The sequence below is a fragment of the Oryctolagus cuniculus genome, chromosome 10, assembly GCF_964237555.1.
Source record: "Oryctolagus cuniculus chromosome 10, mOryCun1.1, whole genome shotgun sequence".
Classification (NCBI taxonomy): Eukaryota; Metazoa; Chordata; class Mammalia; order Lagomorpha; family Leporidae; genus Oryctolagus; species Oryctolagus cuniculus.
This window is the reverse complement of record NC_091441.1, coordinates 88,567,397-88,594,998: the sequence shown is the minus strand read 5'-3', so window position 1 is coordinate 88,594,998 and position 27,602 is coordinate 88,567,397. Positions and strand designations below refer to the sequence as shown.

General features: G+C 42.2%; 1 long non-coding RNA gene and 1 other non-coding gene across 2 annotated transcripts; both read right to left on the bottom strand.

Moving 5' to 3' along the window:
- Positions 1-38: 38 nt before the first annotated feature.
- LOC127492430 (uncharacterized) lies at positions 39-22,060 on the bottom strand. The gene is made up of 3 exons (XR_007921891.2): positions 21,786-22,060; positions 4,406-4,665; positions 39-2,848 (listed from the first exon to the last, which is right to left on the bottom strand). It is a non-coding gene; the product is annotated as an uncharacterized lncRNA (long non-coding RNA).
- LOC127492503 (U2 spliceosomal RNA) lies at positions 17,054-17,240 on the bottom strand. Its single transcript, XR_007922031.1, has one exon. It is a non-coding gene; the product is annotated as a U2 spliceosomal RNA (small nuclear RNA).
- Positions 22,061-27,602: the final 5,542 nt, after the last annotated feature.

Genomic DNA, 27,602 nt, shown 5'->3' with positions numbered 1-27,602 from the left:
GACCCATTTTTTCCACTGGGATCTCACTCACGGAGATCTTTCATTTGGGTTTTTTTTTTTTTTCCCCAGAGTGTCTTGGCTTTCCATGCCTGAAATACTCTCATGGGCATTTCAGCCGGATCCGCATGCCTTAAGGGCTGATTCTGAGGCCAGAGTGCTGTTAGGACATTTGCCATTCTATGGGTCTGCTGTGTATCTCACTTCCCATGTTCTCTCCCTTTTTTATTCTATCAGCTAGTATTTGCAGACACTAGTCTTGTTTATGTGATCCCTTTGGTTCTTAGTCCTATCATTATGATCAATTGTGAACAGAAATTGATCACTGGGACTAGTGAGATGGCATTGGTACATGCCACCTTGATGGGATTGAGTTGGAATCCCCTGGTATGTTTCTAACTCTACCATTTGAGGTAAGTCAGCTTGAGCACGTCCGGAATTGCACATCTCTTTCTTCTCTTATTCCCACTCTTATAATAACAGTGATCACTTTTCAGTTAAGTTTCAGCACTTAAGAATAATTGTGTATTGATTACAGTATTCAACCAAAAGTATTAAGTAGAACAAACAAAAAAAAATACTAAAAGGGATAACATATTAAGTTGCTCATCAACAGTCAGGGTGAGGGCTGATCAAGTCACCATTTCTCAGAGGACTTTGAGAAGGGAATTTCATTTTTTACACAAAATACCTAATAATTGTTTAACATTTCCATACTTATGCCTTGTCAAGAAAATTTAAAACAATAACTCCTATATTAAATGTTTATTGTTAGTTTTTTCTAAGATGTAGTTACTTATAGATTGATTGATTTGAAAGGCAGAGTGACACAGAGAGGAAGAGAGAAAGACATCTCGTATCGGCTGGTTCATTTCCCAGATGGCCCCAGTAGCCAGGACTGGACCAGGTGGAGCCAGGAGCCAGGGACTCCATTGGGTCTCCCATATGTGTGGCAGGAACTCAAGAACTTTGGCCATCATCTGTTGCTTCCTGGGTACATTAGCAGGTAGCTGAATCAGAAGTGGAGCTGCGGGGACTCAAAATAACGCTCCCACATGGCTGGTGGCTTAACTTGCTGCACCACAACACTCACCGCTGCTCTCAACTTAAATTGCAGGTGACAAGCCTCTGAAAACCTTCTCCTACTTCTTAATTTCCAAATCCAGCTTGCTGCTAATTCACACCCAAGGAGACGAAAGATGATGACAATTCAAGTGCTTGGGTTCCTCCACCCATGTGCAAACATAAACATAGTTCCCAGCTCCTGGTTTTGGTCTGGCCCAGTCCTAACTGTTGCAGGCATCTGGGGAGTGAACCAATAGGTGGAAGATTTCTCTCTCTGTGCATCTCTTTCTCTCTCTGTCTCTCCAAATCTCTCTGCCTTTCAAACAAATAAAATAAATTAAAATTTTAAAATATATATTTAAAAACAAGCTATAAAAATGAAATATTCTGGACATTTCAGCTTTCTTACTATATGATGTTTATATGAAATCTCCAAAATTATTGCCAGTCATGGAAATGTAGAATGTTCCTAGAAGTAATGCCTGAGAATTTAATTTTATTTCTTAGGGAAGTGAGACTTACCAGGGAGAAGAACAAGGGTGCATTTGTTGGGAAAGAACTTCAACATTTTACTCTATGCCTTTTTGTACTGATCAAAATTTTTACAAGAAACTCATATTATTTTTATAATAAAACAGAAACTAATTAAAAATGCAAAAGAAAATATTGGCAAGCATTTTATAAGGCTTTTAAAAAATACATTAACACTCCTGGCAACTGCAAGGTAGATATTATCTTCATTTTAAAAATGAAGACACTAAGGCTCAGAATTTCTGTGACTTGTCCAAGGTCATAAAGTTAATAAGTGGCAGACTGAGGACTCAAACACAAATCTGACTTTAAAGCCAAGGTATAGCTCTTTAAAAATGTAATACACAAGGTTTTCCTTTGTTTTATTAAACAAGGAGATAGTGGTTTGCTTGGAGGCTAAGTGTGTTACTTTAGGGATGGAGAGAGATTTATTTCTTTTAGTTTATGGCAGCAGTAAAGCTTAGGGCTACAAAATAAATGCTTTCCTGGACTAAGGGACCCAAAGAGGAATCATATTAGGTGCCAAATTGACAACAAATTTCCTGCTAACACTATTATTAGTATCTTAAGCATGATCATATTTCCTAAATATTATCTGTCGGCTCTGGCAACAAAACCTCAAACATAGAGCCTTCCATATAGGAAGCAATCAATGCATATTTAAAATTTGTTAAAGTATGAATGTGTGTGAATATTTATATTCATACTTATATATATGTATGTTTTCCTGTGAGCATGAATTTACATATTATAGAAAAAACTGAATTTTAATTCCTATCGTAGTTGAATAACAAGCATACATTTTAATTTCTCTGAAACACACTACACTTTTCCTACTGTCTAAAATGGATAGTTGTTACTTCTATAAGAATAAGAGCAACAGAACAGGTGTTCAGCCTAGTGGTTGCAACACCTGTGTCCCATAACAGAGGACATGGGTTCACTCCCAGGCTCCTGCCTCTGATTCTATGTACCTCATGATGCAGACCCTGGGAGGCAGCAGTGACAGCTCAGATAACTGGGTCTCTGTCACCCCTGTGGAAAACCTGCACTGAGATCCAGGCTCCTAGCTTCAAGCTGGCCCAGCCCTACTCACTGAAGGCATTTGGTGAGTGAACCAGCAGATGAGATGGAAGCTCTTCTCTTCTCTTCTCTTCTCTTCTCTGCTCTTCTCTCTTCTCTCTTCTCTCTTCTCTCTTCTCTCTTCTCTCTTCTCTCTTCTCTCTCTGTCTCCCATCTCAAAATAAAAATCTTCCTAAAAAGAAAAGGATAAAAAAGCAGGAATTTTTCTATAAGACAAGGCAACTATTATAAAACCACACTAATCATCTGTATTGATTGAGGAATAGACAAATTAACCAGGGGAACAGAAAAGAGAGGCCAGAAATAGATACAGTAATTTAATATATGACAGAGGTAATGGTAGCAGGATGTACTTGGTAGTAGGGGAGGTCCAGGTGAGGGATATGGAGAGAAAATTCAACACATTTAGCTGGAAAAATTGTTTTTCATCATAGAAAATACAATTTTGAATCACTACCTCAAATCAAACTCAAATGACAAATATACATATATTAAGAATTTGACTGTCACCCAAAAAGTTAAACTAGAAAACAGGAAAGATGGAGACAGATTTGTTAAACAATATACAAAGCATACGAATCATTAAAAAAATTGATAAATTCAATTCCATTAGAAACAAGAGCCTATTGTAAGAACACCCTAAAGAAAGAGGGGGGGATCACAAGGAGGAAGAAGACATCTTCAATGACCTAACAACCAACAGAATAATATAAAGAACTAAGAAACTCCTTTACATCAATAAGAGAAAGCAAACAACTCAACAGAAAAATTGGCAAAAGACATGGACATTTTACAGAAAAGGAGACATATCTGGCTAATTCATATAAAGAAAGAAGAACCTCGGGGCCAGCACTGTGGCTCACTTGGTTAATCCTCCACCTGCAGCGCCAGCATCCCATATGGGCACCAGGTTCTATTCCCGGCTGCTCCTCTTCCAGTCCAGCTCTCTGCTGTGACCTGGGATAGTAGTGGAGGATGGCCCAAGTGCTTGAGCCCTGCACCTGCATGGGAGTTCAGGAAGAAGCACTTGGCTCCTGGCTTCGGATTGGCGCAGAGCCCCGGCCATAGCGGCCATTTGGGGAGTGAACCAATGGAAGAAAGACCTTTCTCTCTGTCTCTCTTTCTCACTGTCTATAACTCTACCTGTCAAATAAATTTAAAAAAAAAAAGAAGAAGAAGAAGAAGAACCTCTTTTGTAATCAGAGACATACGATTGATCAAGGTCCAAATGCAATTCTAAATTTTATGCCCACTATCTCAGAAAAAATAAGAATACTGAGTGTAGGAGAGGATGTAGTTCAATGAAAAGCTTTACACATTCTAGAAGAAGGGTGAATTATTACAGCAACATAGGAGAACAATTTCATGCTACTTTCTGAAGCTGAATATTCACATACCACCAACACAGCAGTTCTACTCCTGTGTGTCAGTGTCCTTCCAAGAGAAAATTCTGTTGACATGCCCATGAGGACATGCTCCAGAGCATCCTTGGGAATGCCTTTTAGAGTGATAAGAACCTGGCAACACTGAAATTTCTATTGACAAGAAAATAGATCAAAGTGCCTGTAACAGTGCTTAGCATATAGTAAACCCTCACTGAACACTAACCATTATTATTAGCCCTGAGTATCCATTTCTTCAAGGATAATATGGCAATAAGAGCACTTATTTTATAAGAATATGTAAAGAATTGGGGCCGGTGCCATGGCTCACTTGGTTAATCCCCTACCTGTGGCACTGGCATTCCATATGGGCGCCAGGTTCTAGTCCTGGTTGCTCCTCTTCCAGTCCAGCTCTCTGCTGCGACCTGGGAGGGCAGTGGAGGATGGCCCAAGTGCTTGGGCCCCTGCACCGCATGGGAGACCAGGAGGAAGCACCTGGCTCCTGGCTTTGGATCAGCATAGCTCCAGCCGTGGCAGCCATTTGGGGGGTAAACCAACAGGAGGAAGACATTTCTCTCTGTATCTCTCTCTCATTGTTTGACTCTATCTGTCAAATAAAAAAAAAAGAAGAAGAAGAATATGTAAAGAATTAATTGAGGAAAATACGTAAGCCCTTGGCACATGGAATGCATGTGATAATTGTTACTGCTTTCTTACAAATTTGAGTGAGGGAGAGAGCTGTCAGGTTGACAATGGATGAGTGGATGCAAGTCGGTGTTGTTGCAAGTCAAGGCCTGCCCTTGACTGCCTTTCCAGGGCTACATGTTTTAGTCTTCAGTCAATATTTTAATACTTACTCTGTGCCAGGAAAGTACTTTCTAAGAAGCACTGCTCTGTTCCCATTTATTCACTTACATACAGAGCCTTTGAGAGCTGAGATGATTTGCCCAGGTGTTCCACCACAGAAGGAGTAGGTCTGCACTTGAACTCAGACTGTTTGGCTCAGGACCCACTCCGAAAACCAGCACTCGGTACTTTGCTGATGTCAAAAGAGCTAAATGCCACCAGGGCTACTTGTTAACTACAGCACAAAGCCAAAGAAAAACTCAACTGGCAGAAATTCTAGAATCCTTGTAGCCTATATCCCCAATCAAGGGGTGTGCATGTGAGCTCCACTCAGGTAGGGCAACCCAGTCTTGACAACCGATGGGAGACCTTGGAGCAAATGTCAGTTCTCAGAAGCAGAAGCCACAAATGGTTAAAGGCATTATTCCCTGAAGGGAAGCAGAAAGTCAAATAAGCAATGCTTGACCTTTCGGAAGCTATTATGAAGAAAACATAAAGAAACAATTCTATGGGCTTAATGAAGGAATGCTGTGAAAAGTGTAATGGGCTATTTGCGCACATCTCAAAAGCATCATATAATTTGGCACAATTGGCAGCCTATTCTCCAGCATGACCAAGCAGGGTGTTGTGCTCAAGTCCAAAATGCTTTGGCAAATCCAGGTCCCCACCTCCACCCCTTCTCTAAACCCTGGGTGTGCATGATTTAATTTTCAAGGCTTACACATCAATTGCCGAAATGAGATGTGGCACAGGCTCACTTATGCTCCCTGAGTATAAAATATGTTTTATGCTTCAAAATATGAGCCTTATTTTGGTTTTGTTTTGTTTCATTCCTGCTACAAATACAGGGTTCTTTTTATTATTTTAATTGAATTTTCAGGGAATTATTTCATTAGGTTGAGTAAGCTCTTTATGATTTTTGGCGGGCTGGTTGAAGAGTGAGGTAGTAGAATACATTATTGTTTCACAAAACAGCTTTTGGTCATGTTCCACTCTCATATTTTGAAGCCAATTTCATAATGGCATTTAGAATGCAGAGTCTATGCATAAGATCATCAGTGGCTACATTAGCACAATGGCACTATTAGAACCATAACAGTCTGCCATAGAGATGGTCTGTGGATTACATAAGTCTGTAAGGTCAGATACACTTACAAAGTTTTTTTACCCTTTTCCATTATTTATTCCTCATTAGGCTTCCTCCCCTTTTTCTCTGCTCTTGAATAAAATGCAAACATAATACACAAAGTCAAGAAAAAACACTTCCAAGTAGGTTTAACTTAAGCTAAGAGAAGGCTGGGGCAGTGATTCCACCAAAGCAATGATTTTCAGTTAATCTCAGGGCTCAGTCTATATTTTTTAAAGATTTATTTATCTATTTGAAAGTTAGAGAGAAAGAGAGGAAGACAGACAGGTCTTCCATCAGATGGTTCACTCCCCAATTGGCCACAATGGCCGGAGCTGCGCCGATCCAAAGCCAGGAGCCAGGAGCTCCTTCTGGGTCTCCCACATGGGTATAGGGGTCCAAAGACTTGGGCCATATTCTACTGCTTTCCCAGGACATAGCAGAGAGCTGGATCGGAAGTGGAACAGTCGGGTCTCGAACTGGCGCCCATTTGGGATGCCGGCACTTCAGGCCAGGGCGTTAACCTACTGTGCCACAGGGCCAGCCCCCAGTCTGTATTTTGTTCCCATGTGGTTTCTATGCACAGTTCACATGAGCTTCCAAATAAAGGAATACCTGTGTGTCTTTGGGAGTCAAGAGTTTCTAGCTTTTGGAGATACTTCCATAGTATAGAAGACTATGCTATCTATGACTTACATACAGCATTGCTATCTTGGAACTATGTGTGCCTATTTCAGGGTTTTGAACATATTGAAACTGAGTGGTAAAAGCAGGCAGCAAAACTGGTGCATGTATTTGGAAAACATCAACATTTTAATCAACTTCATTGAAGGATGAAGACTTGGCCTCAGGTGGCCAGAGATCAGTAATCAGAGAGCAAACTTCAATACCTTCAGCAGCCCTCATGATGCTGGGATCAGAGCCCATGTTTGGTAAAGCCATAAACAACAGCAGCAGTGGAGTAAATTTAATGATAACAGAAACATGCCCTGGACATCTGTCACCGTTTGATTTAGATCATTCTTTCCTAGCAGGACAGTCTTGCCCTTCACTTCTGACACCAGAAAATAGATGGTGTTCTTCGAAATGGAATATTCAAGCCAAAGGCATTTTCAGACATCCAGAGAAAGGCTTCCTCCAGGAGGACAGCGCTGGCCATCAGCATTTATCATCTTTCCCTGCCAAGACCCAAGAAGTGATGGTAAAAGAATAAACCATAACCAAGACAAGCACAGAAGGGGGGTCATCAATGAGTAAGACATCTCATCACATTTCTCACGGATGGGTGCAGAGCGCAAGCCTATTGGGACTTGAAAAAGAGAGAATCGGGAAGTCAGTACAGTGTATGTTGGAGAAGCTGCCGAGAAGGAAGGAGACAAGTGCCTAGGGGAAGCTACAGAGTGAGGATGGGTAGCGTCAGCACAGGATAGGAATGAGAAAGGGGTTAATTGAAATGACCTTTGGAAGGACTATTTCCATGAGCTTTCTCTCTCACTTTCCTCTCCCCAACCCTGCTCCAGGCAGTGCAGCCCTTGGTTGAAGGGGCAGCAGTGGCTCCTACACTCCCTTCTCAATTCCACAAGCCCCAAACAAGCAAAGTTAGGTCTCACCCTACTGCCACCACCAGCACTGCCTGATCGTGTACCCCCAGGCTGTGACACCACAGGACTCTTGTCTGATGTACCTAAAGTTGGTTGCCTGGAGCAGAGAGAATGGTAGTGCATATGCAGATTTTCCCACAGTACAGGTCTCAAACTTTCTGGTATTTGGGAGCCTCTAGCCTAGAAACCAGCTCGCTGCCAGCTCACTTTGAAGTGAAACTAGCTGAGCAGTAATCCTTGCACACTTCCACAGAGTTCCCAGGCAGCCTGCCCATTTGCAGGCTAACAGTTCTCAGACCTGCATGGACCACAGTCAACAGTTGTCTTCGAAATTCAGCCTAGCAGTTTTAGCCTACATCCCACATTGGAGAACCTGGGTTCATCTTATGGCTCTGGCTCCTGACTCCAGTTTCCTGTCACTGTGGACCCTGGGAAGCAGTGCACCCTGGGAGGCTCAAGTAATTGGGTTCCTGCCACCTGCATGGGACAGCATTTCCAGATGCAGCTTTGGTCTTGACTGTTGCAGGCATTTGAGGCATGAACTACACAGATGAGTTCTCCCAAATCTCTCTCTGCCTTCTCCTCTCCCCACTTCCCTCTCAAAGAAATAAATATTTTTAAAAATAGATGTCATCAGTGTTGTCTTTGTAGTCACCATTGTCATCATCATTACTCTTGTTGAGTACTGATAATATTTCTTGGATCTTTCCAATATATTTCACACTCTTGCCCCAAACTGGGCTCATCACTTTCTCCCCTACCTTTTTTTACCCCTAAACTATTCATCTTCTAATATTTTAGATGTTAGACAATGGACCTGCCAATCATAATAATTAACATTTATAGAACATTTACTCTGTGCCAGGCACTGATCCAAGCACATCACAGATGACAGCTCATTTAAATTTCTCAACAACCATAGGTAAGAAAAGAAGTCAGGCTCAAGTCAATAAGACGCCCCTATTGGGAGTTGGCACTGTAGCACAGCGGGTTAAAGCCCTGCCCTGAAGCGCCGGCATCCCATATGGGCACCAGTTCTAGTCCCAGCTGCTCCTCTTCTGATCCAGCTCTCTGCTGTGGCCTGGGATAGCAGTAGAAGATGGCCCAAGTGCTTGGGCCCCTGCACCCATGTGGGAGACCTAGAAGAAGCTCCTGGCTCCTGGCTTCGGATCGGTGCAGCTCTGGCTGTTGTGGCCATCTGGGGAGTGAATCAACAGATGGAAGACCTCTCTCTCTGTCTCTACCTCTCTCTGTAACTGTCTTTCAAATAAATAAAATAAATCTTTAAAAAAAAATAAGGAGCCCCTATAGCCATTTCAGGTCCATGGCTAAACAGAACTTTAAAAAGAAAATTGAATCTCAAAGATGCCAGGTATTTGTTGTGATTTTTCTCTTTGTTGACAGACAAATTTCAGACCAAAATTTTTAAGGGAATTTTTTGTGTATGCCTAGTTTTGTGGTCTTTTTGGCATATATTTTAAGCCCCTACATCTTGGACTGAGCCCAAAATCCAAGAATGCGGCTTAGACATAGAACAAGAAGCAGAATCACGCGAGGTATCTCACGGGCAGTGCTGATTTATGAGGAGTGCATAACAGTCAAGTGTATCAGCACAGTGTGTATACTGTTAGTTACCCAGAGTGCTTTATGTGTATGCACTCACTTTTAGTTAGGGTTCTCCTGAGAAACAGAATCCACAGAGAAATGGGAACTGCCTCATAGAATCATGGAGGCTGACAAGTCCCACAATCTGCCATCCCCAAAGAGAACCAGGACAGCTGGTCATTACTCAGCTTGAATCCAAAGGTCTAAAGACCAGGGTGGGGATGGAGGAAGCACAACATCTGAAGGCCAGAAACTCAGAAGCATCGCTGTTCAAGGGGAGGACAGGGTCGACATCTCCGCTGCAGGAGACATAGAGAGAATTTGCCCTCCCTCCATGTTTGCATTCCATGTGGGCCCTCAACAGATGCGATGGTGCCCACCCACCAGGAGAGGACCAATCTTGACTCACCCTGTCAATCAAATCTTAATCTCTTTTGGAAGCACCCTCATAGACACACTGAGAAATATGTTTGATCAGCTACCTTGGCATTCCTTAATTCAAGTTGACACACAAAGTTAAACCAACATATTTAATCTATTTCCCCCATTTTATGTATGATGAAACAGAGACACAGTTATTTCATTGATCTGCTCAAGGTCCCAGGTAGCCATGCTCACTGGTGCTGCTGTTAGCCATATGATGCTGTCTTCTGGATAATTGTAAAGTTTACACCATTAAGGAATTATTGGTAAAGTTTTATATATGCAACGGAACTGTGATTATGTTTTTAAAAAATGCATGCCCTTCTCAAACTATTCAACAAAATTACCATTTGATGCAACAATTACACTTCTGGGTATATACTCAAAACAACTGCGAGGAGAGACTTGAAGAGATGCTTGTCCCCATGTTCACAGCAGTGCTGTTCACAATAGCCAAAAGGTAGGAGTGATGTAAGTTTCCACCAATGGATGAAGGAGAAACACGATGTGATGGATGCATACAATGGAACACTATTCCGTCTTTAAAAAGGAAGGCAATTATGAAATGTGCTACAACATGGATGAACCCTAAAGACATTATCCTGAGCCAATCACAAAAGAACCAATACTGTAAAATTCCACCTGTACTGGGCACCCAGAATACAGAAATGCATACAAACAGAAGGTAGGAAGACTACAGTATGTGACGCATAGGGAGTTTTTGGTTACCGGCACCAAGTTTCAATTTAAAAAGGTTAAAACTTTTGGAGAAGGATGGTGTTGATGGTAGCACTACAAGATGAATGCAGTTAATGCCACTGAGCGGTACACTTTATTTTTTTGAAGGTTTTTTTTTAATGAATATAAATTCCATATGCACAGCTGGATCAGAAGTAGAGTAGCCAGGATTCAAACCAGTGTCCATATGGGATCCCGGCACTGTAGACCAGGGCTTTACCCCACTGCGCCAGCCCTGTTCCTCTACTTCTGATTCAGCTTCCTGCTAATGCATATTCCAGGTGGCAGTAGATGATGTCAACTGCATGGGTTCCTGCCACCCACATGGTTCCTGGCTCCTGACTTCAGTCTGGTCTAGTCCTGGCTATTGTGGATATTTGGAGAGTGATTTAGTGGATGGAAGAACTCTCTTTGTCTCTTTGTCTCTGCCTTTCAAATAAAGTGAAAACAAATAAGTAAAATTCTAAGAACAAAAAAGATTAAAAAGAAAAATGCTAAAGAATTCTCACATCATCAAGAATCTTATTGATGAGCTACACCTGAATCATGTCATGGGACTTATCAACTTTCCAACAAAAGAAGCGTACATTTAAAAATGTAACACCAAGATGTCCTTTTTCTCCAGAATACTGTGAGTGTTGTCAGTGTTCAGGGCTTTCACATGGATGACAGCACACAAGCATACATACAACCATACACATAAATACTTCTACCTGGCACAAGGAATGACAGTGAATTATGGCCACCCCAAGCAATTTCCCTACTTACTATCTCATTTACTTTTATTACAATAAGGACTTAGTAAGTGTGTACCCTGTGTAAGGCACTGTACTTGATTCTAGGTGGCATGGGCAGTCACTCAAATTCTCAGAATTCATAGGAAGGTTAGTTTAAGCTAAACACATTTGAGACTCAACAGGTGCAGAAAGAAACCTTTTGGGAGTTTTCCTTATCTAATAAAGGCAGAAACTTCTGGCAATGGCAGCCATAAATTCCAGTGTGGGGGCAGCTTCACTCCCAGTCAGGATATAGAGAATGGAACTCTCAAGGTCCCCTTTCTAGGGGAGTTTGTAGCAGGCAGAAAGAAGATGGAGAAGACCAGGTGCACTTGCCTAAAGAATCATTATCACCAACTTTCTTAGGTTTGTCTTTTCTAAAGAGGCTCATTTGCTCTTGTCATAGAAGCCTTTTTCCCTGCCTTTCCTTTCACCCTATTCAGTAGTCATAAAGCTCCCCTCCTTAGATGCTCAAAGTTACATTTTTCTGTGAACTCCAGAGCATTTTTATGAAAATATAAAATCTCACTAATCTGCCATTCTTCAGTTTAATTTGCAGGCCCCCATAAGAAGATGGATGAAAAGCTTTCCTCCTTGACATTGACCAAGACCCAGAAAGTCTTGCTGTCCTTGAAATGACTAGGGAATACACTTAGAATGAGCATATGCACAAATATATATATATATATATATATATATGAATTGTAATCATTGCCACAAATCAAATAATCAAATGGATCAGCAAGAGCTGGCATTCACCTGGTTAGCTCCAGCACAAGGATACTACTTGTGAATATTGGAGTCTGTTCTGATTGGATGGTACCTATGCTTGAGGATAGTTAAGCATCTAGAACATCATTACAGATGCTCTGGCTAGGCATCTCCAAAGAAGAGACACTGTGAGTCTTGAAGCAGGAGAAAGAACCAGTATGGGGGAAGAATATCCCAGACACAAATAGGAGCACACATTGATTGTCCCTTTCCCTGAGAGCTTCAAATGCTCAAGTGTGAGCAAGCAGAAGCCAGGAGGGCACTGGGGAGAGTGAAGCCAGGTCAGACAGGATGCTGCAAGGCCTTTGGTTGAAATTAAAATTTGTGAGGGTCGCCTCCACGATGGCAGCACAAGTAGAAATAAATGCTTCCAGACAAGTTCAAGGAGATTTCAGGCTACAAGAAACATGGGGCATTCAAGGTTCGGAGAACCAGTAAGCATTCAAGTTACTCAGGAGTGAAGACCAGGCGGCAGCTACAGACATCAAGTAGAAAAGTAAAAGCGCAGGGGAAGTCTTCATCACTGTTTTGCGCATTTCATCCCAGAGTCTTACTGTCTTGTCACCCAGTAGTTTTGATTACTTGGAGGGCTGTGGATGAAGCTGAATCTAAAAGCAAAACAAAACAAAGCAAACCGCAAGACCAGTGTTGTGGCCCAGCAGGTTAAGCGTCTCCCTGCAATGGCAGCATCCCATGTCAGAGCACAGATTCAAGTTCTGGCTGCTCTGCTTCTAATCCAGCTCCCTGCTAATGCACCTGGGAAAGCAGTGAAAGATGGCCCAAGTACTTGAGCCCCTGCCACCACATGGAAGATCTGGATGGAATTCCTAGCTCCTGATTTTTGCCTGGCCCAGCTCCAAACATTGTGACAATTTGGGGCATGAACCAGTGTATGGAAGATCTTTTTTCTCTTTCTTCCTTTCTCTATTTCTTTTAAAGATTTATTTTATTTATTTGAAAATCAGAGTTACAGAGAGAGGTAGAGGCAGAGAGAGAGAGGTCTTCCATCCACCGGTTCACTCCCCAGATGGCCACAACAGCTAAAGCTGAGCTGATCCGAAGCCAGGAGCCAGGAGCTTCCACCTGGTCTCCCACATGGGTGCAGGGGCCCAAGGACTTGGGCCATCCTCCATCATTATCCCAGGGCATAGCAGAGAGCTGGATCAGAAGAGGAGCAGCTGGGACTAGAACCGGTGCCCATATAGGGATGCCAGCACTTCAGGCCAGGGCTTTAACCTGCTGTGCCACAGCATTGGCCTGCCTCTCCCCCCCCGCCCCTCATCACTCTGCCTTTCAGAAAATGTTTTAAAAAAAAAAAAAAGAAATAAAAAGATCAACTGCACTTATCAACTAATGTAAGTTGGTTCCCAAAATATCTGACTCATCATTGTGTTTAAAAAAGATTTTTTTAGAGGCCAGCGTGGTGGCTTAGCAGTTTAAGCTACTGACCGCAAGGCTGGCATCCCCTACAGGTGACGGTTCCAGTTGCAGCTGCTCCATTTCTGATCCAGCTCCCTGTTAATGCACCTGGGAAAGCGGCAGAGGATAGCCCTATGTACTTGGGGCCCTGGACCCATGTGGGAGACCCAGAAGAAGTCTTGCCTCCTGGCTTCTGTCTGACTGAGCTCTGGCTGTTGCAACCATTTAGGGTGTGAACTGGTGATGGAAGATCTCTCTCTCTCTCTCTCTCTCTCTCTCTCTGTCTGTCTCTCTAACTCTGCCTTTCAAATAAAATAAAATAAAAAATCTTTTAAAAAATTTTAACAGGAAGGGTATAGAAAGACAGCATCCTATACTGATTTCTGTATACAAGACAAATAGTGTAAGTCAGCATGGTCATCATATCCTCTGGAGACAGGCCACGCACCTGGTGCTTCCTAGATGGCAGTCCGGAGGGCGTTAAAGCAATATTTGAATGCAGTAATAAAGGTAAGGTTATCCAAAATTATATGATTCCAAGATTCCTGGAATTCCTTCTGGCATTCTATATTATGGACTTGGAATTATTTTCTCTAAAGGAGATTGAATTTTATGTCATTCTCAAGGAAATGAAGTATTTAACATTAACCTTATTACAGGAGGGATTGCTGGAAACATTTGGTGGATTCAAACTGGAGGTCACTCTAAGAAAGTAAAGACAAAATGGAATGCAAACAATCCTATTTCACACTAAACAACTCCACATGAGGAATCATTTCAACATACAGACTCAAGGGGCCGGCGCCGCGGCTCACTAGGCTAATCTTCCGCCTTGCGGCGCCGGCACACCGGGTTCTAGTCCCGGTCGGGGCGCCGGATTCTGTCCGGTTGCCCCTCTTCCAGGCCAGCTCTCTGCTGTGGCCAGGGAGTGCAGTGGAGGATGGCCCAAGTGCTTGGGCCCTGCACCCCATGGGAGACCAGGAGAAGCACCTGGCTCCTGCCATCGAATCAGCGCAGTGCGCCGGCCTCAGCGCACCAGCCGCAGTGGCCATTGGAGGGTGAACCAACGGCAAAAGGAAGACCTTTCTCTCTGTCTCTCTCTCTCACTGTCCACTCTGCCTGTCAAAAAATTAAAAAATAAATAAATAAATAAAAAAGACTCAAGGGCAGATGACATTCTCAGGTGCACAGTCTCAACCCCACTGACTGCCACGAGACACTGGTGCATGTCTAGAAACAGTTCCAGGCCTAGAGGCTGGTGAAACAAATTGTGGAATCAGTTTAAGATGCAGCCAGATGTTTTTGGCTCTGAAAATGAAGACACAGGACTAGCAGGGAAAAAATCCACAGTCCACTTGGCAGAAGAGTGGCAGACGGACTTTTAAAGTCATCCAGCATCAGTTAAATTGACTCCCTCTCCTAGCTCACTGTCTTAGAGCAGAGGCTCTCACCCAGCCTATGCACAGTTTCCCTTTCCTTGGTTTCGGTTACCCAGATCCAGCTGTGGTCCAAAAATACTGGCAAGGAAAATTCCAGAAAACAATGCACTCATTTTAAGTTGCATGCATTTTGAGAGGTATGATGAAACCTCACACCTTCCTGCCCCATGTGACATGAATCATCCCTTTTATCCAGTGTATCCATCCTGTATAGACTACCCACCTGTTAGTCAGCAGGGATGCAGGCAGTTCTCACACACCAAAGAGAAACCATAAACTGAACCTCAAAGGGAAAAGGTGAATATTTATTATTATGTAAGGGAGAACGCATAGCATGTACAGAGTTTACTACTATCCATGGTTCCAGACATCCACTGGAATTCTCGGAATACATCCCTTGCAGATAAAGGTAAGTGGTGTATTTCATTAAAAAAAAAAAAAAGAAAAGAAAAAAGCATGTCAATAAGTTCTTTCATTTGATAGCATTTTGGAAGGATCCTTAATATCATACCACTCTGAGAAAACCAAAGATAGATCAACCTGAATTTAGATTATGAGAAGCTCAAAGTTTGATTAAGAAAATATTTATGGGCTGGCGCCGCGGCTCACTAGGCTAATCCTCCACCTAGCGGCGCTGGCACACCGGGTTCTAGTCCCGGTCGGGGCGCTGGATTCTGTCCCGGTTGCCCCTCTTCCAGGCCAGCTCTCTGCTGTGGCCAGGGAGTGCAGTGGAGGATGGCCCAAGTGCTTGGGCCCTGCACCCCACGGAGACCAGGAAAAGCACCTGGCTCCTGGCTCCTGCCTTCGGATCAGCGCGGTGCGCCGGCCGCAGCGCGCCGGCCGCGGCGGCCATTGGAGAGTGAACCAACGGCAAAGGAAGACCTTTCTCTCTGTCTCTCTCTCTCACTGTCCACTCTGCCTGTAAAAAAAAAAAAAAAAAAAAAAAAAAAAATTATGTACCAACAGGTTTGAACAAGAGCAGACATTCAGGAAATAATCATAGAGATGACAAAGTAGCCTACAGGAACTTTATGAAAGCTTTATTACAGTGAAAAGCTGTGTTAGATAGGGAATCATTAAGAATGATTTTTTTAACTTTTATTTAATAAATATAAATTTCCAAAGTACAGCTTATGGATTACAATGGCTTCTTCCCCCCATAACTTCCTTCCCACCTGCAATGCTCCCATCTCCTGCTCCCTATCCCATTCCATTCACATCAAGATTCATTTTCAATTCTCTTTATATACAGAAGATCAATTTAGTATATATTAAGTAAAGATTTCAACAGTTGGCACCCACACAGAAACACAAAGTGTAAAGTATTGTTTGAGTACTAGTTATAGCATTAATTTACATTGAACAACACATTAAGGACAGAGATCCTGCATGAGGAGTAAGTGCACTTATTAATAAAGATGGAATAGTTTCTAACCATTAAAAAGAATGTTGTAGGAAATATTTAAGATCTTAGGAAACTTGGAATGTTATGAGATGAAAGAGAAAATAAACAACTATTATCTACAGTGTGATTCCAATTTTGAAAAGAAAAGAAAAATATTTTTACAAAGGTTTGTTTGTATAAGGAAGAGAAAATAGTTTTCAAAATTTTAGCAATGCTTATCTCTTGGTGGTATAATTATGAATGTTTGTTTTTCCTTACTTTATTTTTACTTTTTCCTGGTCCATCTACACTTTCCAGAATAAATATACTTTTTTTAAAGATTTATTTAAAAAAAGAGGGGGAGGGGAGAGGGAGGGGAGGGGAGGGGAGGGGAGGGGAGGGGAGGGGAGGGAAGGGAAGGGAAGGGAAGGGAAGGGAAGGGAAGGGAAGGGAAGGGAGACAGAAACAAAGGGTAATAAGGAAAGAAAAGAAAAAAGCAAATTAGAAAAATATCCAACTAGTTTATTGGTCCAGATCAATAGAATTCTACCAAGTTGCTTCATGGACATGCGATCAATGCAGGTTTATGAGATGGGATTCTGAACTCTTCTAGCTCCCCACCTCCCCATCTCCACAGTCAGCTACACAATTTTCAGGGTTAAAGGAAAACATGAATCCTCCCTTGCAAATCTTGTTTTAAAAGTAGAAAAAAAATTGCAAGATATTTGAAGGGATCCAGACTAGACTACTATAGCATAAAAATTATTTTGGGCTGAAGGCTTTGAAAATCAACAGTTGTAACAAGAGGCTTTGTTTGAGCAGGTCCTACCATAAGTCTCCCCACAAGTGAGGCTTCTGACATCAGAGGAAGAGTGACTCCTGTCCCTGGGGATAAGTTCATGCCCCAGGAGAAATCGCATGAACAGAACCTACTAAAACTGACTTCGTCTTTCAATTAGACTCCCCTTAGTCATTTCCCACCCTCTCTGGTCCCTTGAAACACTACCCTGTCTTGTTACTACACTTGATCTTAGCCAAAAGGCCGAGAAGCGATACCCTGTCTTGTTTAAACCGGTGTGTGAGCCCCAAATTCTAGGCACTTCTGTGAATCACATTTTTCTGTGAGCTCCCACATACTCATGTGAATAAAAATCTGCCCTTTCTCTTGCTAATTCGTCTTTTGTCAGTTTAATTCCCAGGCTTCCAATTAATGAACATAAAGGATTAAAAGGAAAGTTTTTTTCAGCCAGATAATTTTAAAATAAAAAACTCAGGGCAGGCGTTTGGCATAGCGGTTAGGATGTGCCTTGGAATAGCCACACTCCACATCAGCATGCCTGAGTTGGAGTCCCTGTGCTTCCAAACCAGCATCTTGTTGAGGCACAGCCTGGGATATGGCAAATGATGGCTTAAGTACTTAGGTTCTGCCACCCACTTGAGATATGCAGAGTGAGTTCCAGATTCCTGGCTTTGGCCTGACCCATTCCCAGGTATTGTGGGCATTTGGAGAGTAAACCAGTGGACAGAGGCTCGCTCTTTCACTCTCTCTCTCTCTCTCTCTCCTCTTCTCTCTCTGTCTCTTTCATTAAATAAATAATATAAAACTCTTTCCTTTCTTCTGGACATTCTCTATTGACTTGTCAATGTGTCTATTTATTAATTTGCCTTTTAGTTTTGTTCTAGGTAAAGAAAAATTAAAATTTTAAATTATTAACATTAACAGTAATGTGTATTGTGCAATTCATTTTTAAATGCAAATATAAGAGCATTTCATTCTTATACAAAATCAGTGAAATTATACAATTTGTAATTTGCAGCTTGTTCATGCATTATGTATTTTGCTCCTACAAGAACATCCATTTCTGTCAAAATGCTGCACAAAACCGTCTTAACCGTTTTTTTAAATTTTGCTTTTGATGTACACATATTCTACCAATATTCCCAACCATTGGCTTACAGGTGATAAGGAATGATTGCAAGGAAATTAAACCACTGGATTTTTTTTAATCATTCTACTTTTTTTTTCATCGTTTTTAGCACAATTGGCAGTTGACAGAGAAGGAACAGGAGTACGAAATGGTATGATAGGGTTCCTTGGTCTCTGGTTTCTTAGAATGTCATTGTCTTCTTTCTGAATTAGAAGGAAGTTTTGGTTCAAATGTAAGGAGTGACTTTTAAGCCCCTGTGAACTCAGTTGTGGAGGTAACATGCTCACCTTCTCATGGCTTTGAGCCTTGCCGAACTCCCACATGTGGAGAATTCTGCGCTCATGGGGAAGCAGCCAACCCTATATGCAAATGGGGCAGCTATAGGCAAATGGAAGAGCAAGAAATGGACTTCTAGCACAATGTACCCATATGCTTATATGCTGACTCCATTGTCCCCTTGGATTTCACTTACACAACGTTAAGTTCAGAACTAAAATGATTAAGAATCTCCAGATGGTGATAACAGCACTTGAGGCTGAGCAGAGGAAACATCTGAAAGTGGCACCCTACATAACGGAACAATTCACACACCCATGAAGCTGGCCCTGCCCACTTCCACCAGCATAGTTCCACGTGGGGTTGTGTTTAAGGTTTCAGCTGAATAAAGATTTCATACAGTATTAAAAATATTTACCTAGCTTAAATGATAAACTCAAATACTTGTGGGACTGGGAAGGCAATAAAAATGAACCAAGTAGGCTTTTTCAGTCTCTCTTTTTTTTTTTCAGTATTGAGAGATGGAGGGAGGGGCACATTTATTTCCATTTCCTCTTAACTCTATCATAAGTACAACAGCAACCCTCATATTTTGATAAACAGCAGCTAGCCCTGTTTCAGTGTTCAGAGACACTGAGGATTGTTGAGGGACGGTGGGACAGAGTGGGCAATTGCTCCACCAGCCATTGCTCAGAGCCAGCTGCTGAGTGCCGGGGGAAGCAAGCCCTGTCTGCAAAAGCATCCATTTTTTTCAAGAGAGACTAAAAATTCAAACCTTCACAGAAAATCTCCCAATTTTTCAATGTTGTCAACTAATTAAACTGACTTTGACAAAGGAGAACTTAACATACAATTACCTGCCACCAGGGGCACTGCTTAAGGAGATGGTGTTGGGAAAAATGGCTCATCCTGTGGAGAAAAACAGAGCTAAACCCAGAGAAGAATAAAACTCAGTCCTGATGTGACACCACATATAAGGGATGTGAAAGCCAACATAACAAAAGTAATAGGAGAAAGTGTAGAAAAATATCATAGCTAAAGACCTCTTTAACAAAATTTCAAAAGTAACACCCATACAGAAAATAACTAATGAATGTGATTACAACAAAAATTAATATGAAAAAAATTAAGAGACCTATAATAGATTAGGAGAAGATAATTGCAACGGATAAAACAATAAGAAATGTAACTATAAAATATTACTGCTCAACAGAAGTATTATGTAAGACACACGTGTAATTTTAACTTCTTAATATAGCTGTACTATAAAAGTAAATAAAAATATACATAAAATTCATGTAAATAATGTTTTTTATTTATTTGGATCATTTTAACATCTAATTCCTATAAAATTATTATTGAGATATTTTATATTTTCTAAATACTATATTTACTAAATCAAGTGTATTCTACACTTAAAACATACCTCAAATCAAACTAGCTACTTGCAACGTGCTGAAAAGTCATACGTGGCTAATAGTTACCACACTGGGCAGCATAGGTCTGGAATACACAAGAAAAGCCTTTAAGTAAATAATAATAAACCTTAACGTCAATTCCCATAGGAAAATGGGCAAAGGGTATGCACAGGCAATTCACAATGGACAAAATACTATGAAGATGTGAACAGGTATTCTGAATCATTACTAACTTAAAAGAAAGACACCAAATTAAACCTACACACCTGGAAAAATCATTAAGTTGGATAGTGCTAATAGTTGGTGGGTACACAGTTACAAAGATAGATGAGTACAAACATGAATGAGTCTTCCTCAAGTTAAATAGATGGCAGCAGTCATCTGTGATACTGGACATTTATCCTAAAGAAATGTATATATAGCTTACAATTGATTTTCTTTGCCACAAGACTATAAGCTCCACAAGAGAGGAGATTTTGTTTTGGCCTTCTATTTATCTCCAATGTTGACATCAGGGCTGGCGCATGGTAGGTGCTCCATTAATATTTGTACAATGACTGGATTATGTCACAATCATTGAAGTAATCCAACAAGGTATGTGCTTCATAGGAGGGGACTTCAAGGAAAATGGGGTGGGTGCTTGACACAGTGGTTAAGATGCTGGTTTAGGATGTCTACATCCATATCAGAGTGCCAGTGCCAATTCCAGTGGGCATAGCATACAGCTTTTGGGACAATGAGTTTGGAGTCAGCCTTGAGCTGGAATCCTAGCTCTTCTTTCCACCCAGGAGACATTGTGCAGGTTGCATAAGCACTCTGCTCTTTGGGGTCACAGCAATCAAATGAGGATCCTAAGAGCATAGGGGTGGGGGAGGCATTTGGTACAGCAGTTAAGATTCCACTTGGAATGCCTGTATTCCCTATCAGAGTGCCTGGGTTCAGCTTCTGACTCCACACCAGATTCTGTCTTCCCAATAGTTCAGACCCTAGGAAGCAGCAAGTGATGGCTCAAGTACTTGGGTCCCTGTGACCCATGTGGGAGCCCTGGTGTGAGTTCCCAGCTCCTGGATTTGACCTGGCCTAGCCTCAGTTAATGCAGATGGGATAGTTCTCCCTGTTCCTCTCCCTTTCCCTCTCCCTCCCCTCTCCCTCTTCCCCTCCCCTCCCTTTCCCTCCCTCTCACTCTTCCCTCCCTCTCCCTCTCTTCCTCTCCCTCTGTCTCTGTGCCTTTCAACTACATAAATTTTAAAGGTAAATGAAATATTTTGGAGGTGGGTGGCAGGGCAGGTATGGTGGGAAGAATAACTATATTTCTAAAGTTGTACTTACGAAAGTTGTATTCCTTAAAAAATTAATTAATTTAAAAAACTTTAAAGTTCATGGGAAGTGTAATGAAAAGATAAATCTATTAGGGTCCAAAATTTTTAAATTCACACATAGATTTTTTTTTCATAATACATGTTTCCCATGAACTTTGTTGAAAACCCTCCCATAGGTGAGGAAAATGAAACTCAATGCAGCCATCATTCCACCATCACACACGTGCAGTCACCAGTAGAGATGGCACTGATACAAGGTCTAACAGCCAGGCCGACTCCCAGGCAACATCTGTGCATTGTTTCCATCTTCCTCTTTGGGCATCTCAAAGGGAAAGTCAATCTCCAAATGTTTAGAGAGAGCAACTGCACTATCACATTTGCAGGTTTAAATTAGAGTATATTTACATGCACGAAGGGTCTGCTTGACTAGAATTCACTTTAAATTCCTCTATATGTTTTGGGTCATGCCTTTCCTCCAAGTTTTTATTAAACAAAGAAGAAGGAAGGGAGGGAGGGAGGGAAGACACAGGAACTGCAATAGATGATAGCTTTTGTTCTACACACATTTATACCTTTGGTAACAAAACAGGCAGTGTCCAAGAGAAACCAATCACAGCTTTATTTTACAACGGTAACGTTAAAAAGGGTTAACACTTACCCACTAGTTAGCACACCGGTTGGGTTTTGCCTTTTCTGTTCTCTTCTGGCTTTGATGAGCTATCTTCAGAAGATTTTTTGAGTACTTGCTTCATTTTCTTGGCTCTTTTGGACTCCCCATTCCTTGGCAGGTTTCACCCTATTTGGGTATAAGTACCCACTCCGTATCTCCTCTCCATTTGCTATTTCATGAATAAGTGCTAACTAACTTTGTAGCAAAACAAATCCATCTGGAAATTGGCATTTCCACGAAGTGTTTTTAAAACTGCTGTTCATCATTCCCAGTGTGTACGCATGTGTGAAAAATTCAGAATACATTAAAGCAAGAAGCTTTGGAAGGGCTGGGTGTACATTTAGAAGCCAGAATGCATGACACAAGAGTAGGGCACGCTCTTGAGAGCTCTGAGGGTTGACAGGCATTTGTGATAGGCATGTTAAATATTTGACCATTTTGACCAAATGCTGTGTCATAATCTATTTACCAAAAGATTATTTCTAAATTGCCAAAGGATCAAGTTACACCAAGTCAAAGTACATATACCTACATTATTTTGACCCCATTTCACAGATAAGGAAAATCAGGCTTACAGAAGTAAAGTACAAAACAGCATATCAATAATGCAGGAAAAAGTTGGGCTTGGAATCCAAGCCTTTTTCAGAAAGTCTCCAACTCACCAACTCTTGTCTATTACTTTTCTGATGAAAGGTTTCCTGATGACAGAAAAAGGTCTTAATCACTTGAGTCCAAGGGACCCTTCAGTGACAAGTTGCAGGAGATGGAAGAACAGGACTGAAGGTGCTGAGACAAAATATACGATTTCCTCAAGTTGTTCATATCCTGTGCAGAGGGAGCAAAACATAAGGAGCACCCATATACTCTTGTGCCCCAGGCCTTCCCCAGGACCTTATGGCTGTGACCACGTCTGTGTCACTTACCAGTCTACACCCAACCCATTGCACATGTTTGGCATCCAGTAGGTGCTCGCTGAGTAATTAGTACATGAATGAAGATATCATTAGATCTGCCAACTCAGAAAAGAAACCTTCTACGGACATTTGAAGGTAATGTCTGGAGAGTACTACCTTCAGAAACTAAAGCATGGAGCAGGTGGATAAAAGAATTTATCTTTGATTGGCAACCTCACAGATGGCCCCTAATGATCCCACCTCTGGATAATCACTCCTTATGTCACCTCTTCCCCTTGATCAGTAGCCAGACTTACTTATTTGCTTCTAACACATAGAGTACAGCAAAAGTAATAGAATGTCATTTCCAATCTTAGAAATAATAAGTCTGTAGTTTCTGAGTTATAGTAGGTCCCCCTTACCCACAAGGATTAAGTTCCACGATTCCCAGTGGACACCTGGAATCATGGATAGTACTGAGCCATTCCAGAAATGTGAGAGCAGCTTCTCTATCACCATATGTGGCCTCTTCAGTAATCTTTGTATTGTCAGTCCAAACCCATTCCTGAATCTGTATAACCATCCTCTACTTGCAGTAAGTGGCTCATTTCAGAAGATCCCTTGCTCAAGTCCCGATAGAGGCTCAACCCTTTCTGGTTCAACACATTGCTGTCAATGAGGACACATTTTCAGTTCATGTCTTCCACCTACCAATGTGTGCCTTCCATGTTCACTAAGTACTGACCCTGCACGATAGCCATAACTGTTGCAGTCTGAGATGTGATAGGCAACTAGAATGAATTTATTTCCTTCTTCACAGCTTCATGGGTAGAAGATCCAGTGTGATTTTCCTTTAAGTTAAGAGCTTTTCTTTTTCAAGTAAAAGAAGCACTTACAGCCTCTCTCTCGGGCACATCCAAATTTCCAGCAACACTACTTTTGCATTTGGGGCCATTATGAAATACGACAAGGATTAGTTGAATACAAACTCTGATATCATGACAGTAGCCTTGATAACCAAGCTGTCAACCAAGTGAACCATGGGGAGATAGAGTATACAGCATGGCCCACAGTTTAAAACTTAGGCATTGTTTTTTTTTGTTTGGTTGGTTGGTTGGTTGTTTTAGGAATCTCCACATATCCATTTAGTATTTCAGATCACAGTTAAGCAAGAGTAACTGAAACTATGCAAAGCAAATCCAAACCCAGTAGTAAGGCTGAACTGTTGCAATCTCTTTTGGGCTCACTCACTCGCTCTCTCCTCTCTCTCTCTCTCTCTCTCTCTCTCTCTCCCCCCCTACCTTCTTCTCTGTCTCAGATTAACACTGTCACATTACATGGACATCCAGATAGCCTAAGAAAAGAAGCATGTTTGGCAAAACAAAACAAACAAAATTATAGCCTGCAGTATGAGCTAGCAACTAGGCAAGGAAACAACCAGACAAGGAAGCTTAGAAGTAGATCCTGTGCCGGCGCCGCGGCTCACTAGGCTAATCCTCCGCCTTGCGGCACCGGCACACCGGGTTCTAGTCCCAGTCGGGGCGCCGGATTCTGTCCCGGTTGCCCCTCTTCCAGGCCAGCTCTCTGCTGTGGCCAGGGAATGCAGTGGAGGATGGCCCAAGTGCTTGGGCCCTGCACCCCACGGGAGACTAGGAAAAGCACCTGGCTCCTGCCTTCGGATCAGCGCGGTGCGCCGGCCACAGCGGCCATTGGAGGGTGAACCAATGGCAAAGGAAGACCTTTCTCTCTGTCTCTCTCTCTCACTGTCCACTCTGCCTGTAAAAAAAAAAAAAAAAAAAAGGAAGTAGATCCTGGGAGACCTGTCAGTAGCTACATAGGTGGTACCCTTGGAAGAGGATTCTCCAACCCCATATGAGCCTTGAAATGACTACAACTCCAGCTATAGACACGCTGACTGCAACCTCCCAAGATGCCCAAACCAGAGGCACTCAGCTAATCCGTGTTCATATTCCTGATTCACAGAAACTGTGAGATATAATAAGTGTTTGTTTTTTTAAGGTGATAGGTTTTGGAGTAATCTGTTATGCACACATAAATAACTAACACATTTTCTGATAACTTCCAAGAAAATGAATCAATGAGTATCAATGAAAAATTGCAGCTATGAAAATGGTATAAGAAGACTTGATAACTTCTGTTTGCTACTTCCTGGTTGGTTTTCCCACAGTGATTGCTATAAACTTCTTTACAAACAGAAAGAATCATTTATAAGGAGAGCAAAAGAGTGGGGAAGGCTGAAGATGCAGATCTGCGTCCACAGCTACGCCTAGAAAGAAAGGACATCCACAAAACTGAATGTGTAGTCACAGTTTTGAAAAGGGAGACAGGCAGACACAGGGAATGTCCCAGAATTCACAGTGAGTCCTTTGGAAAACTCACTTTGCTTTCCCAATGCTCATAACACCAATCAATTGGAAGATACACATCAACCAGGATTAGCTTCAGTTATGTGGAAAAAGAAACCCCTGAACAATGCAGGAAAAGAGTATATTTCTCACTCCTATAGGGGGAACTCATGTGAGGATGCTCAGGCCTCTCCCTGTCTGATATCCTCTGGAACTAGGCTCTTGGCACTCATCTTCAGGGTCATATGTAAGGGCAACCCCACCCTCTCAGCCTAACTGGGCTGTTGGGAGAGGCAAAGAGTAACACACCCATCCTTTGAAATAGACTTCTTGGTGTCCCACACAATCTGTTGATATCTCACTGCCTAATATTTACTCACACAGCACACCTCAGTGCAAAGGAGGCTGGGAAATTAATTCAGCTGAAATCCAAGATTCTGCTACCAAAAGGAAGAGGAGAACAGACACTAGAGAGGCAACTGAAAATGGTCCCATTTCTAATGTAACTGCACCCTAACAAATCCATCACTGTGGGTTGAAAATAATTTAAGCCAGGGGAAGATACGGCACAGTGGACTGAGCCACCACTTGGGGTGCCCACGTCCTGTACTGGAGTACATGGTTCAAGTTCTGTCTAATTGGTGCTTCCAATTCAGCTTCCTGCTCAATGTGCCTGAGGGGCAACCAATGATGGTCAAAAGGTTTGGGTTCCTATCACCCAGTGAAGACCCAGATGGAGTGCCTTGCTCCTGGCTTCGGTCTGGCCCAGCCCTGCATATTGTGGCCATTTGGAGAGTAAATCAGCAGATGGAAGATTACTTTCCATGTCTCCCTCCATCTCTCTGTCATTCTGCAGTTCAAATAAATAAAGATTTTAAAGGAGGAAACACTGTAAATCAAAAATGCATTTAATTCAAGCTACACAACACAGCCCAGTGTAGTGTTACCATTTACCCTCGGGACTGTGGGGCTGCCTGCGAGCTGAGGCTCACAGCTACTGCCCAGCATCAGGAGTGACTATTGCACCACCAATCACCAACTCAGGAAAAGGGCAAAATGCAGAATTTGAAGGATGGTTTCTACTGAGTAAGCATTGCTTTCATACCATCATGAAGTCACAAAATGTTCAGTTGAGCCATTGTCAGTTGGAGCTGTAGCAACCTCTGCTCCAGATTACAAGACCAACGGAGCACCAGGGGGCTTGTCATTCTGAGCTCTCCACGATTGGATCACCTCTCATTTTCAGGTTTGCCTCTCCTTTTTAACTTCATCACACAGGACTGGACAACACTCTCTGTGCACCCCCTCACTTCACAACTTTGCTCTGCAGCTCCCCCATCCACACATACCCCACTCTAATGCCGCTGCTCTGAGATTCTTTGCTCAGTCATATCCTTCCACTGAAAACCTACAGCACCGATTTGCACCTTTGTCCAATATAATAGAAAAGATATATATTTACATGCACTTTTCAACTGCCAGACACTGCGCCAAGAATGCAAATGGGAATAAGATAAGGAGCCAGCCTTCAAAAACTGCGTAATAGTCAATCGATAAATGTTGGTTGAATAATGGGTGGTTAATCGGCTTTGCAGTATCGTACCAAGTTTTATAATGGTTTTGATAAACACATGCATCACAAAGAATGGACTGTGGATTGTGGCCCTTGCACATCTAATTCAATAGGAGTTGCTCAATGCCTCTGAGGTGCTTGGCATAATGTTTCACACTGATCTTCCTATCCTTTATTCACATACTTATTTTATATCCCCTATGTGCCCAATGTGGTACGTGGCTCTGTGCATGAAAAGAAAAGCCTACTCCCTTCCCTTGGGAACTTGGGGAGACACTCAAAAAAAAAATGGAGCATTCTAAGCCAGCCACTGTAAAAAACAAGTCAGTGAAATACACAAAGTGATTAAAATACTCACCCTAGGTTGGAAAAGTCACGGAAGCTTCCAGGGCACAATGACACTTGAGACTGAAAAAGAAACAGAAGTTGGTCAGACCCTGAAGAGACAGAAGTGCAGCCCACAGCAGAGGGAACATCATCTGCAAAAACCCAGAAATAGGAAATCGAAACAAAGGGGCCAGCACTGTGGCGTAGTGGGTAAAGCCACTGCCTGTGGCACCGGCATCCCATATAGGCACCAGTTCAAGTCCCAGCTGTTCCACTTCTGATCCAGCTGCCTGCTAATGAGCCTAAAAAAGCAGCAGAAGATGGCCCAAGTACTTGGGTTACTGTACCCCCAAGGGAGACCCAAAAGAAGCTCCTGGTTGCTGCCTTTGGCCTGGCTCAGCGCTGACCATTGCAGTGATTTTGGGAGTGAACTAGCAGATGACAGAACAATTGTGTCTCTCCTAATCTCTCCTTCTCTTTCTCTACAAATCTGCCTTTGAAATAAGTAAATAAAACTGAAAAAAAAAAACTGGAGTACAGTGCTTTTGTGATACAGAAAGTACTCCAGGACAGCCAAAATTCAGCACGTGCAGTTGGGAAGGTAGACAATAATGCTGGAGGCAGATACGTGTATCAAGTAATGACC